This window comes from Orcinus orca, chromosome 10 (genome assembly GCF_937001465.1).
Source record: "Orcinus orca chromosome 10, mOrcOrc1.1, whole genome shotgun sequence".
Lineage (NCBI taxonomy): Eukaryota > Metazoa > Chordata > Mammalia > Artiodactyla > Delphinidae > Orcinus > Orcinus orca.
In genome coordinates, this window is record NC_064568.1 from 39512715 (window position 1) to 39524561 (window position 11847).

The 11847-nt window shown below is 39.9% G+C and overlaps 2 long non-coding RNA genes across 2 annotated transcripts; one reads left to right on the forward strand and one right to left on the reverse strand.

The window, feature by feature from the left end:
- Positions 1-6: 6 nt before the first annotated feature.
- LOC125965637 (uncharacterized) lies at positions 7-5675 on the forward strand. The gene is made up of 2 exons (XR_007479771.1): positions 7-4324; positions 5427-5675. It is a non-coding gene; the product is annotated as an uncharacterized LOC125965637 (long non-coding RNA).
- On the reverse strand, positions 2967-9968 carry LOC125965636 (uncharacterized). The gene is made up of 2 exons (XR_007479770.1): positions 6246-9968; positions 2967-5920 (listed from the first exon to the last, which is right to left on the reverse strand). It is a non-coding gene; the product is annotated as an uncharacterized LOC125965636 (long non-coding RNA).
- Positions 9969-11847: the final 1879 nt, after the last annotated feature.

Consider the following 11847-nt stretch of genomic DNA (forward strand, 5'->3'; position numbering starts at 1 on the left):
TTTCCATATTAACAGATTTTACTACTTTTAAATCTATGGTTTTTATTTTATTTTATTTTTTAACATATTTATTGGAGTATAATTGCTTTACACTGGTGTGTTAATTTCTGCTGTATAACAAAGTGAATCAGCTATACATATACATACATCCCCATATCTCCTCCCTCTTGCGTCTCCCTCCCACCCTCCCTATCCCACCCCTCTAGGTGGTCACAGAGCACGAGCTGATCTCCCTGTGCTATGCGGCTGCTTCCTACTAGCTATCTGTTTTACATTTGGTAGTGTATATATGTCCATGCCACTCTCTCACTTCATCCCAGCTTACCCTTCCGCCCTCCCATGTCTTCAAGTCCATTCTCTGTCTGCGTCTTTATTCCTTTATTCCTGTCCTGCCCCGAGGTTCTTCAGAACTTTTTTTTTTTTAGATTCCATGTGTATGTGTTAGCATATGGTATTTGTTTTCTCTTTCTGACTTACTTCACTCTGTATGACAGTCTCTAGGTCCATCCACCTTGCTACAAATAACTCAATTTTGTAAAATTATGTTTTTTAAATATTTCATTTTATTCTACTTATCAAGTTTATGTCAATTAATCTGAGGTACATTTTACAACATCAAGAAAGAAAAATGTTAATTCTCCTGAAAGCAATATTCTGGTAAGAGTATTATATAAATTTATTTGAATGAGTTTTTAACCTCCATTATTTCTTTTAATTAAAGATACAATATCATTAAAGCAAACCCTCCTACCCTGTTGATGGGAATGTAATTGGTAATGGCCACAATAGAGAACAGTATGGAGGTTCCTTAAAATGTAAAATTAGGGGCTTCCCTGGTGGTGCAGTGGTTGAGAGTCTGCCTGCCGATGCAGGGGACACGGGTTCGTGCCCCGGTCTGGGAAGATCCCACATGCCGCGGACAAGCTGGGCCCATGACCATGGCCGCTGAGCCTGTGCGTCTGGAGCCTGTGCTCCGCAATGGGAGAGGCCGCAACAGTGAGAGGCCCGTGTAACGCAAAAAAAAAAAAAAAAAAGTAAAATTAGAACTGCCATATGATCTAGCAATCCCACTCCTGATCATATGTTTGGAAAACTCTAATTGGAAAAGATACGTGCACCCCAACATACATGGCAGCACTGTTTACAATAGTGCATACATGGAAGTGACCTAAATGTTTATCAACAGATGAATGGATATAGAAGATGACATATACATACATATATCACACACACACACACACACACACACACACACACACACACACAAAATGGAATATTACTCAGCCATAAAAAAGAATGAAATCATGCCATTTGTAGCAATATGGATGGACCTGGAGATGATCACACTAAGTCAAGTAAGTCAGAGAAAGACAAATATCCTAGGATATCACTTATATGTGGAATTGAAAACAGTGATACAAATGAACTCTTTAACAAAACAGACATAGATTCACAGACATCAAAAACAAACTTATGGTTACCAAAGGGGAAAGGGGAAGGCGTATAAATTAGGAGTTTGGGATTAAAATATATACACTACTATATATAAAAAAAAGAACAAGGGCCTACTGTATAGCACAGGAAACCATATTCAATATCTTCTAATAAATAGAAAAGAGTCTGAAAAGGTGTGTGTGTATATGTATACACATATTTTTTTATATATATATATATACACACACACACACACATATATAACTGAATCACTTTGCTGTACACCTGAAACTAACAGAACATTGTAAATCAACTATAGTTTAAAAACTATAGTATCGGGACTTCCCTGGTGGTGCAGTGGTTAAGAATCTGCCTGCCAATGCAGGGGACATGGGTTCGAGCCCTGGTCTGGGAAGATCCCACATGCTGCGGAGCAACTAAGCTCGCATGCCACAACTACTGAGCCTGTGCCATAGAGCCCGCAAGCCACAACTACTGAAGCCAGAGTGCCTAGAGCCCATGCGTAGGCAACAAGAGAAGGCACTGCAATGAGAAGCCCGCGCACAACAATGAAGAGTAGCCCCTGCTTGCCGCAACTAGAGAAAGCTTGCGTGCAGCAACGAAAACCCAACGTAGCCAAAAATAAATAAATTTATAAAAAAAAAGTCGACAAACTTATGGATTCCCCACTCCAATATTATCTTGTTTACATTTTTCTGTCATTATCCACATACACGAATATTCTCCTTGTGCAATTTTCTTATTGAAGTATAGTTGATTTACAACATTGTGTTAATTTCTGCTGTACAGCAAAGTGATTCAGTTATACCTATATGTATACCATAAATGAACATTCCTTTAAATAATTGTGGTAGATATTTAAATGCCATACTAGAATCTATTTCATTTTCCTTTAAATAGTTCATATATTTGCAGAAGTTAGCTAATCATTTTTAAAAATTGTATATTGTATTTCATCAAGTTGACTTGTAACGTATTACTTCAACAGAATAGACTTATATCCTGAGTTTATATCAGAGTTTTCATTCACACAACATGCACATCTGGAAAAGGTGGTGTCCCCAAAATGTAATTAGCTTCTATATTTCACAGTAGGCTTTTTGGCAGGCTAATTCACCCTAGGCTAATTTGACGTGATGTTAGAGACCTTACCATGATCTGGTAAGATCCACTTTGGGTGACACAATAATCACATCCCACTGTGGGATGAGGTTGCCCTCCTGTCCCCCAGACCATGTGATCACTCTCCATAGCATTCTCAGCTTCAGGGACACCAGCCAGCCAAGTCTCTCTTCTCAGGCCTGAGCTGGAGATCTGGGGATACACTTCTGGGGAAGCCCCTTCTCTCATTTCTCTTTCAAAACCTTTGAAAATGTTCTCTTCATTCTCCTTCCATTTGAGTATTCTCTGTCATCTTTCTCACGTATTATCTTACTTTCTATTTTTCTCATTGTTCTCTTTGTTTAACCCATGTCAATTTTTATTCTCTCACTACCTTTTCTTAACCATCCTTCTCTTTTCCTACTAAGACCATTGCATTCTTTTTATTTCTTTTCCTGTTTTCTAAAGCCATCCTACTCTTGAAACTCTGTAAATTGTTCCACCTTTGCTCTCTGACCTCTATTTATTCTAGTTGTCATAGATGCTTTCTGAGGGGTTATATAGCAATTTGGTCAACGTTGCTGTCGTCAGAATCCCCAGGTTCAACCAGCTCTGCCTCCACCCACGTGCCTGACCGTGGTGAGGGCTTTTGCCTCTCCTCCCAAAGACCGGCCTCTAGAGGCCGAAATCACCCGATGCAGGTCAACTGCCTGAGCAGCACCAGCCAACAGCAAAAGTGGAGGGGTGGCTATATTGTCTTTGCTTGACATTGATTCTTTATTGCTCAGCTCCTGTCCTGTCCCCCCTCCTCTGTCCTTCCCGAGCCTGCCCCTCTCTCTGCCCGTATCCTTACCATCCATTGCTTTCTTTCCTTACGTTGTCCTAGGCTCTGTACTCACTTTGCTCTGTTCCCATTTCCAGCTTTTCCTATGCTTAGAAATTATGGAGGTTCGGTTTAATGCGCCTGTTCTCACTTCTTGTCTCATACGTTAATGTCATCAGGTCTACTTAATGCATCACTGCAGTGCCAGCTGCTGCACATCCCTCTCTTTTCCTTGCCCTGTTTCCCATCCATGTGTGCCTGCTTATCAGTAAACTGGCTGAATTTCCTTACAAAGGCCTCCTCCTGTCTTGTCTTTTTGCCTCCGTGACTTTACACACCCATTTCCTCTCACATTCCTTTTCTGATGCTGTTCTATTATTTTTGTCTCCTCTCGCTTCCCTCACCTTAGCATATTTTCTATCACAAAATTCCTTCCCCCACCTCTAATTCTTTGAATCAACTCTTCCTTCTTCTTATTCATTTACTCCTGCGTTGCTTTTAACCTTAGCTACAGCTGCCTCACTTTGTGTCTCATTTCATTTTAACTGTGAAAAAAATCTCTTCTTCTTGTATTTCCTTTTTTACTCTCTCCTCACACATTTCCATCAAATTCGCTTCTTTAGCTCTCTCTCCACTCCTGACACGCCCTCTTCTACACTTTCCCCTCTTTGGTGCTCTTTTTCTAATATCTGACTTCACACTCTCACCCTCACTATGACTCTTCTGCACTGTGCTGGTTCCAGTTATCCCTCCATGATTTCACTTACTGATATAGTAAGAATTTATTGGATCAAGATAGCAGAATAGAAGAACACAGGGCTTACCTCTCCCCACAAAGACATCAAAAATACACCTACATGTGGAACAATTCTCACAGAATACCTACAGAACACTGGCAGAAGATCTCATACAATCAAAGCTGCAAGAAAGATCACCATGTAACCGGTAGGACAAAAGGAAAAAAGAAAAAGAATTGGGGATGGGACCTGTGCCCCTGGGAGGGAGCTGTGAAAGGGGGAATATTCCCTCTTCACCAGCTGGGAGATCAGCCCAGACAGATAGGCAGCCTCAGAGGCTCAGAGGAGAGTGCAGCAGCTGGATTCCTGCAGGCAGGACAGAGAGACCAGCCCAGAGGTTCTGGCCCCCTCGCTGCACTCCCCAGCCTGAGATGCATGTCTGCTGGAGCGCACGGGCTGGGTGCTGAAACTCAGGCTTCAGCGGGCAGACCCAGTGTGAGGACTAGGTCTGGCTGCGTGGAGACAGCCTGAAGGGCCTGGAGAATGGTCTGGGTCACAATTAGGGGTGTGTGCACAACAGAGCCTGGGTCCGCCATAGGAGCCACATTGTCAAAAGCATGCATGAAGGGAGGGGCGGGGCCCACCACAGCAGACTCATTCTGCTCACAGTGGGCACAGCTCTGCCTCTTTGAGCTCTGGGAGCACGCAAGGTGGGTTGTCCACACGCGGAGGTGGGGCCGCAATCTGAGCCTATTCCCGGTGGATGCTTGCTTCTGGGGATTTACCCTGGCAGCTTTGTGAGCATAGTGCCCAAGGGACGTCCTTGCCAGCTTTCCCACAGCTGAGGCGGGGCTGAGGGCATGCCAACAAGAGTGTGCACTCTGGGTGACAGGCAACATCTCAGAGAGCACTCCCTGGTGGACAGCTCCTGCAGGGGAGTACTCATGGCTCCTTTCCCAATCGGAGTGCTCCAGTCCTGCCTACCTCAAACTACAGTTTAGAACCAGATCTGGGGGCTTGTATGCCAACAACTGGGGAGAAAACCCTACCCCCAAGAGGGCTGTGACAACCACAGAGCAAAGAGTTGCCCGCACCCAATATCCTGTGCAAGCTCTGGTCAGCACAACAACAGTCACACACCCTATCAAGGGGATAATGGCTAGCACACCCTTAAGAAATATATGGCAGGCATCCATACCGAGGACAGCCCTCACATCAAACACATTCGACTCATGCAGGCTGCACAGGGACACTCCCACATAAAAATAGCCCTCTGAGACCACAGATAACTATTTCTCCTAAATTCACAGAGTCAGAAATAGAAGTAAGATGAAGCAGCAGAGAAACCACTCCCAATTAAAAGAACAAGAAAAATCCCCTGAAAGAACAATGAAACAGATTCCTCCAGTCTATTAGACCTCAAGTTCAAAAGGGAGGCAATAAAAATGCTGAAGGAATTAAGAAAGGCTATCAATAGAAATGCAGTTCCTATAATAGGAAGGTAGAAACTGTAAAAAGGAGCCAATCAAAATTAGACAACTCAGTTGCCTACATGAAAACCAAGCTAAAGGCAATAAACAGCAAACTAAATAATGCAGAAAAATCAATAAGTGTTCTGGAAAAAAGAACAATAGAAATCAATCAGAAGAGCAGACAAAGACAGATTTAAAAAATGAAAGCAATATACAAGACCTATGGGATAACGTAAAAGGTGCCAATCATAATTGGGATCCCAGAAAGAGAAGAAAGTGAAAAGGGGATCAAAAGTGGATTTGAAGAAATTATGGCTAAAATCTTCCCAAACCTAGGGCTTCCCTGGTGGTGCAGTGGTTGAGAATCTGCCTGCCAATGCAGGGGACACGGGTTCGAGCCCTGGTCTGGGAAGATCCCACATGCCGCGGAGCAACTAGACCCGTGAGCCACAACTACTGAGCCTGCGCGTCTGGAGCCTGTGCTCTGCAACAAGAGAGGCCGCGACAGTGAGAGGCCTGCGCACCGCAATGAAGAGTGGCCCCCACTCGCCGCAACTAGAGAAAGCCCTCACACAGAAACGAAGACCCAACACAGCCAAAAATAATAAATAAATACATAAATAAAAAAAATTAAAAAAAAAAAAAATCTTCCCAAACCTAAAGAAGGAAAGAGATATCCAGGTACAGGAAGCACAGAGGGTCACAAACAAGATGAACCCAAACAGACCCACACCAAGATATGTTATGATTAAAATGGCAAATTAAAGATAAAGAGGGTTCTAGAGGCAGCAAGAGAAATACAGAGAGTTAGTTACAAGGAAATCCCCATAGGGTTATCAGCTGATTTCTCTACAGAACCGTTGCAGGCCAGAAGGGAGTGGCAAGATATATTCAAAGTCCTAAAACGGAAAAACCTGTAACCTACAATACTCTACCCAGCAAGATTATCATTTAGAATAGAAGGAGAGATAAATAATTTCTCAGACAAGCAAAAACTAAAAGAATACAGCAATACTAAACTTCTCCTAAGAGAAATATTGAAAGGTCTTCTCTAAATAGAAAAGAAGCAAGAACCGATAGGAAAGGAAAAATCACAATAGGAAAAGCAAATATATTAAAGGATTGTAGATCACTTAAATAAGCCAGTACCTAAATTTAAAAAAATCAAAGATTATGAAAATGATTATAACTACAATAAACTGCAAAAGGATAAACACAAAGATGTAAAACAATGCATCAAAATCATAAAATGTGGGGGAGGGGAGTAAGAAAATATAGATGTTTTTTAGACTGTGTTTGAGCTTATATGACTATCAGTCTAAAGCAAGTACATAAAGTAATGAGTTAACATAGTTGAAAACCAGGGTAACCACAAATCAAAAACCTACAGAAGATGGACAAACACGAAAAAGAAGAGAACTCAAGTGTAATACAAAAGAAAACCATCAAATCACAAAAGGAAAAACAAGAAAAAGAAAAGAAGAAATAAATCAACTAGAAAACAAGGTTTAATAAATACATACCTATCAATAATTACCTCAAATCTCAATGGACTAAATGCTCTGATCAAAAAACAGAGTGGTGGACTGGATAATAAAACAAGAACCTACAATATGCTTCCTACAAGAGACCCACTTTAGGGCAAAGGAGACAGGTAGGTTGAAAGTGAGGGGATGGAAAAAGATATTTCATGCAAATGGAAATGGCAAGAAACTGGGGGTTGCAATAATCATGCCAGACAAAAGACTTTAAAACAAAGGCCATAAAAAAAGATAACGAAGGACATTATATAATGATAAAAAAGGATCAATAAAAGAAGAGGATATTACACTCATTAACACATATGCACCCAATATAGGAGCACCTAAATTCATAAAACAAAGAGTAACAGACATAAAGGGAAACATTGATGGGAACACAGTAATAGTAGACCAAAACATCCCACTGACATCAGTGGAGAAATCCTCCAGATAGAAAATCAATAAGGCAACAGAGGGCTTCCCTGGTGGCGCAGCGGTTGAGAATCTGCCTGCCAATGCAGGGGACATGGGTTCGAGCCCTGGTCTGGGAAGATCCCACATAGAGCAACTGGGCCCGTGGGCCACAACTACTGAGCCTGCACGTCTGCAGCCTGTGCTCCACAACAAGAGAGGCTACGACAGTGAGAGGCCTGCACACCGCAATGAAGAGTGGCCCCCACTCGCCACAACTAGAGAAAGCCCTCGCACAGAAACGAACACCCAACACAGCCAAAAATAAAAATAAATTTATATAAAAAAATAAGGCAACAGAGACCCTAAATGACACAATAGAACTGTTAGAGTTAATTGATAGTTTCAGGACAATACATCCAAAAGCTAGAATACACAGTCTTTTCAAGTGCACTAGGACAGACCACCTACTAGGTGACAAAACAAGCCTCAACAAATTTAAGAGGATAGAAATTATTTCAAGCACCTTTTCGAATGACAACAGCATGAAACTAGAAATCAACCACAGAAAGAGAAAGGAGGAAAAGGATTACATGGAGACTAAACAACATGCTACTAAAAAACCAATGGGTCAACGATGAAACCAGAGGAAATTTAAAAATACCTGAGACAACTGACAATGAGAACACAACCATACAAAATCTATGGGATGTGGCAAAAGTAGTTCTTAGAGGGGAGTTCATAGCATTATAGGCCTTCCTCAAAAAATGAGAAAAACCTAACCTAACCTAACCTGCCACCTAAAAGAATTAGTAAAAGTAGAACAAACAAAACCTAAAGTCAGCAGAAGGAAGGAAATAGTAAAGATCAGAGAGGAAATAAATAAAATAGACATAAAAAACAATAAAAAAATCAATAAAACCAAGAGCTTGTTTTTGGAAAGAATAAAAAAAAATTAACAAGCTTCTGGCCAGGCTAACAAAGAAGGAAAGAGAGAGGACTGAAATAAACAAAATAAGAAATGAAAGAGGAGAAATAACAACCAACACCTCAGATACAAAACAAAAAAAAAATTGTAAGAAAATACTATGAACAGTAATATGCCAACAGATTGGAAAACCTAGAAGAAATGCACAAGTTTCTAGAAATATACAGCCCACCAAAACTAAATCAAGAAGAAATAGATAGGGGCTTCCCTGGTGGCGCAGTGGTTAAGAATCCGCCTGCCAATGCAGGGTACACAGGTTTGAGCCCTGGTCCAGGAAGATCCCACAGGCCCTGAGGCAACTAAGCCCATGCACCACAACTACTGAGCCTGTGCACCTAGAGCCCGTGCTCCGCAACAAGAGAAGCTGCTGCAATGAGAAGTCCGCACTCTCAGCAACTAGAGAAAACCTGTGTGCAGCGGCGAGGACCCAATGCAGCCAAAAAATTAAATAAATGAATAAATAAATTTATTTTTAAAAAAGAATAGATAATTTGAACAGACCAATCACTAGAAGTGAAACAGAATCCGTAATTTAAAAAACTCCCTTCAAACAAAAGTCCAGGACTAGATGGCTTCACTGGGAAATCCTATCAAACATACAAAGAAGAACTTATACTGATCTTTAGCAAACTCTTCAAAAAGACTGAAGGGGAGGGAACACAGACAAAGTCATTCTATTAAGCCACAATCACCCTGATACCAAAACAAGACAAAGACACTATCATAAAAGAATATTACTGGCCAATATCTTTGATGAATATAGATGCAAAAATCCTAAACAAAAATTAGCAAAACAAATCCAACAACACATAAAAATGATCATACACCATGATCAAGTTGGATCCATCCCAGTGTCAACAAACGCAAAGCAATCAAAGTGATACAGCACATCAACAAAAGAAAAGACAAAAACCACATGATTATCTCAATAGATACAGAAAATGTATTTGATAAAATTCATCCATTCATGATAAAAACTCACCAAAGTGGGTATAGAGGAAACATATCTCAGCATAATAAAAGACATTTAGGACAAACCCACAGCCAACATAATACTCAGTGGTGAAAACCTGAAAGTCTTCTGCCTAAAAGCTGGAACAGTACAAAAATGTTCACTCTAATCACTTCTATTCAACATAGTAGTAGAACCCCTAGCCTCAGCAATCAGATAAGAAAAAAATAAAAGGTATCCAAATTAAAAGGGAAGAGGTAAAATTGTCATTATATGAAAATGACATGATATGCTATATAGAAAACCCAAAAGACTCCTTGCAAAAACAATTAGAACTGATAAACGAATTCATTAAGGTAGCAGGATACAAGATTAACATACAGAAATCTAATGCATTTTTTACACTAAAAATATCAGAAAGAAAAAGTTAAAAAAAATTCCCTTTTAAAATTGCATTCAAAAGTACTTAGGAAAAACTTGATCAAGGAGGTGAAACACTTAGATGCTGAGAAGTATAAAACACTGTAAACTGAAGATGATTCAAAGGAATGGACAGATATCCCATACTCTTCAATTGGAAGATTGAATACTGTTAAAATTTCCATGCTACCCAAACCATCTACAGACTTATTTCGATCCTTATCAAATTACCCATAACATTTTTCAGAAAACTAGAACAAATAATCCTAAAATTTACATGGAGCCACAAAATGCCCAGAATTTCCAAAGCAATCCTCAGAAAAAAATAGGGAGCTGGAGGAATCAGGGTCCTTGACTTCAACAATACTACAAAGCTAAAGTAATCAAGAGAGTATAGTACTGCCACAAAAACAGAAATGTACATCATTGGAATACGATAGGAAGCCCAAAAATAAACTCATGCACATATGGTCTATGTATCTAGGAAAAGAAGGCAAGAATATACAATGGCGACATGACAGTATCTTCAATAATTTGTGCTGGGAAAACAAGACAGCTACATGTAAAACGATGAAATCAGAATTTCTTTAACGCCATACAAAAAAAATAAAATAGATTAAAAACCTAGATGTAAGATGAGATACTATAAAACTCGTAGAGGAAAACATACGCAGAACACTTTGAAAGAAATCACAGCAATAAGGTTTTTGATCCATCTCCTAGATTAATGGGAACAACAACAAAAAAATCAAATGGGACCGAATTAAATTCAAAACCCACAGAATGGGAGAAAATATTTGAAAATGATTCGAACACAAAGGATTAATATCAAAAATTTACAAATAGCACATACTGCTCAATTAAAACCAAACCAAACAAACAAGCAAAAAAAACCAAACAGCAACTCAATCAAAAAATGGGCAGAAGACAGAAATAGACATTTCTCCAAAAGAGACATAGAGATAGACACAGGCATATGAAACGATGTTCAAATTGCTGTAAGAGACATGCAAAATAAAACAACGAGATATCACATAACACTAGAAAGATGGCCATTATCCAAAACTCTACGAACATTAAATGCCAGAGGGGGCATGGGGAAATGGGAACCCTCCTACGCTGTTGGTGGGGAAGAAAATTGGTACTGCCACGATAAGGAACATTATGAAAGTTCTTTAAAGAATTAAAAATTGAGAGCTACCATATGATCCGGCAGTCCCATTCCTGGGCATATACCTGGAGAAAACCATCACTCCAAAACACCGATGCCCCCAACGTTTACTGCAACACAATGTAAAATAGCCAAGACACAGGAACCACCAAAATGTCCACCGACAGATGAATTGATAAAGATGTGGTACATGTATACAGTGGAAGATTAATCAGCTGGAAAAAAAAATGAAATCATGCCATTTGCAGCAACATGGAAGGACCTGGACATTATCATAGTAAGTGGAGTGAGGCAGAAACAGAAAAATATCACACAATATCACATAGAGGTGGTATCTAAAAACTGAAATAAAATGAATTAATTTACAAAACAGAAACAAATTCACAGACATAGAAAACAAATTATGGTTAAAAAAAGGGAAAGCTGAGGAGGTGAGGAGGTATAAATTGGGAGGCTAATATTAACATATACACACTAAGGTAAACTAGATATATCAACATGGACCTATTGTATAGCACGGGGACCCCTGTTTGACACTCTGAAATAACCTTGATATATGTGGGAAAAAGATCCACAAAACAACAGACACATGTATGGGTATAGTTGAATCAAGGTGCTGCACACCAAAAACAAACAAAACATTGGAAATCCTCTATACTCAAATATAAGATAAAAATTCAATTAAAGACAAGAAAAAGAAAAGAAGTGTCTACTATATTCTGGGCAGGCCTCGGTGACCGGAATGGTGTCACATGCCTGGAGCGTGAGCAGTCTTGGGTCCAAAGGCCAAACTGTCG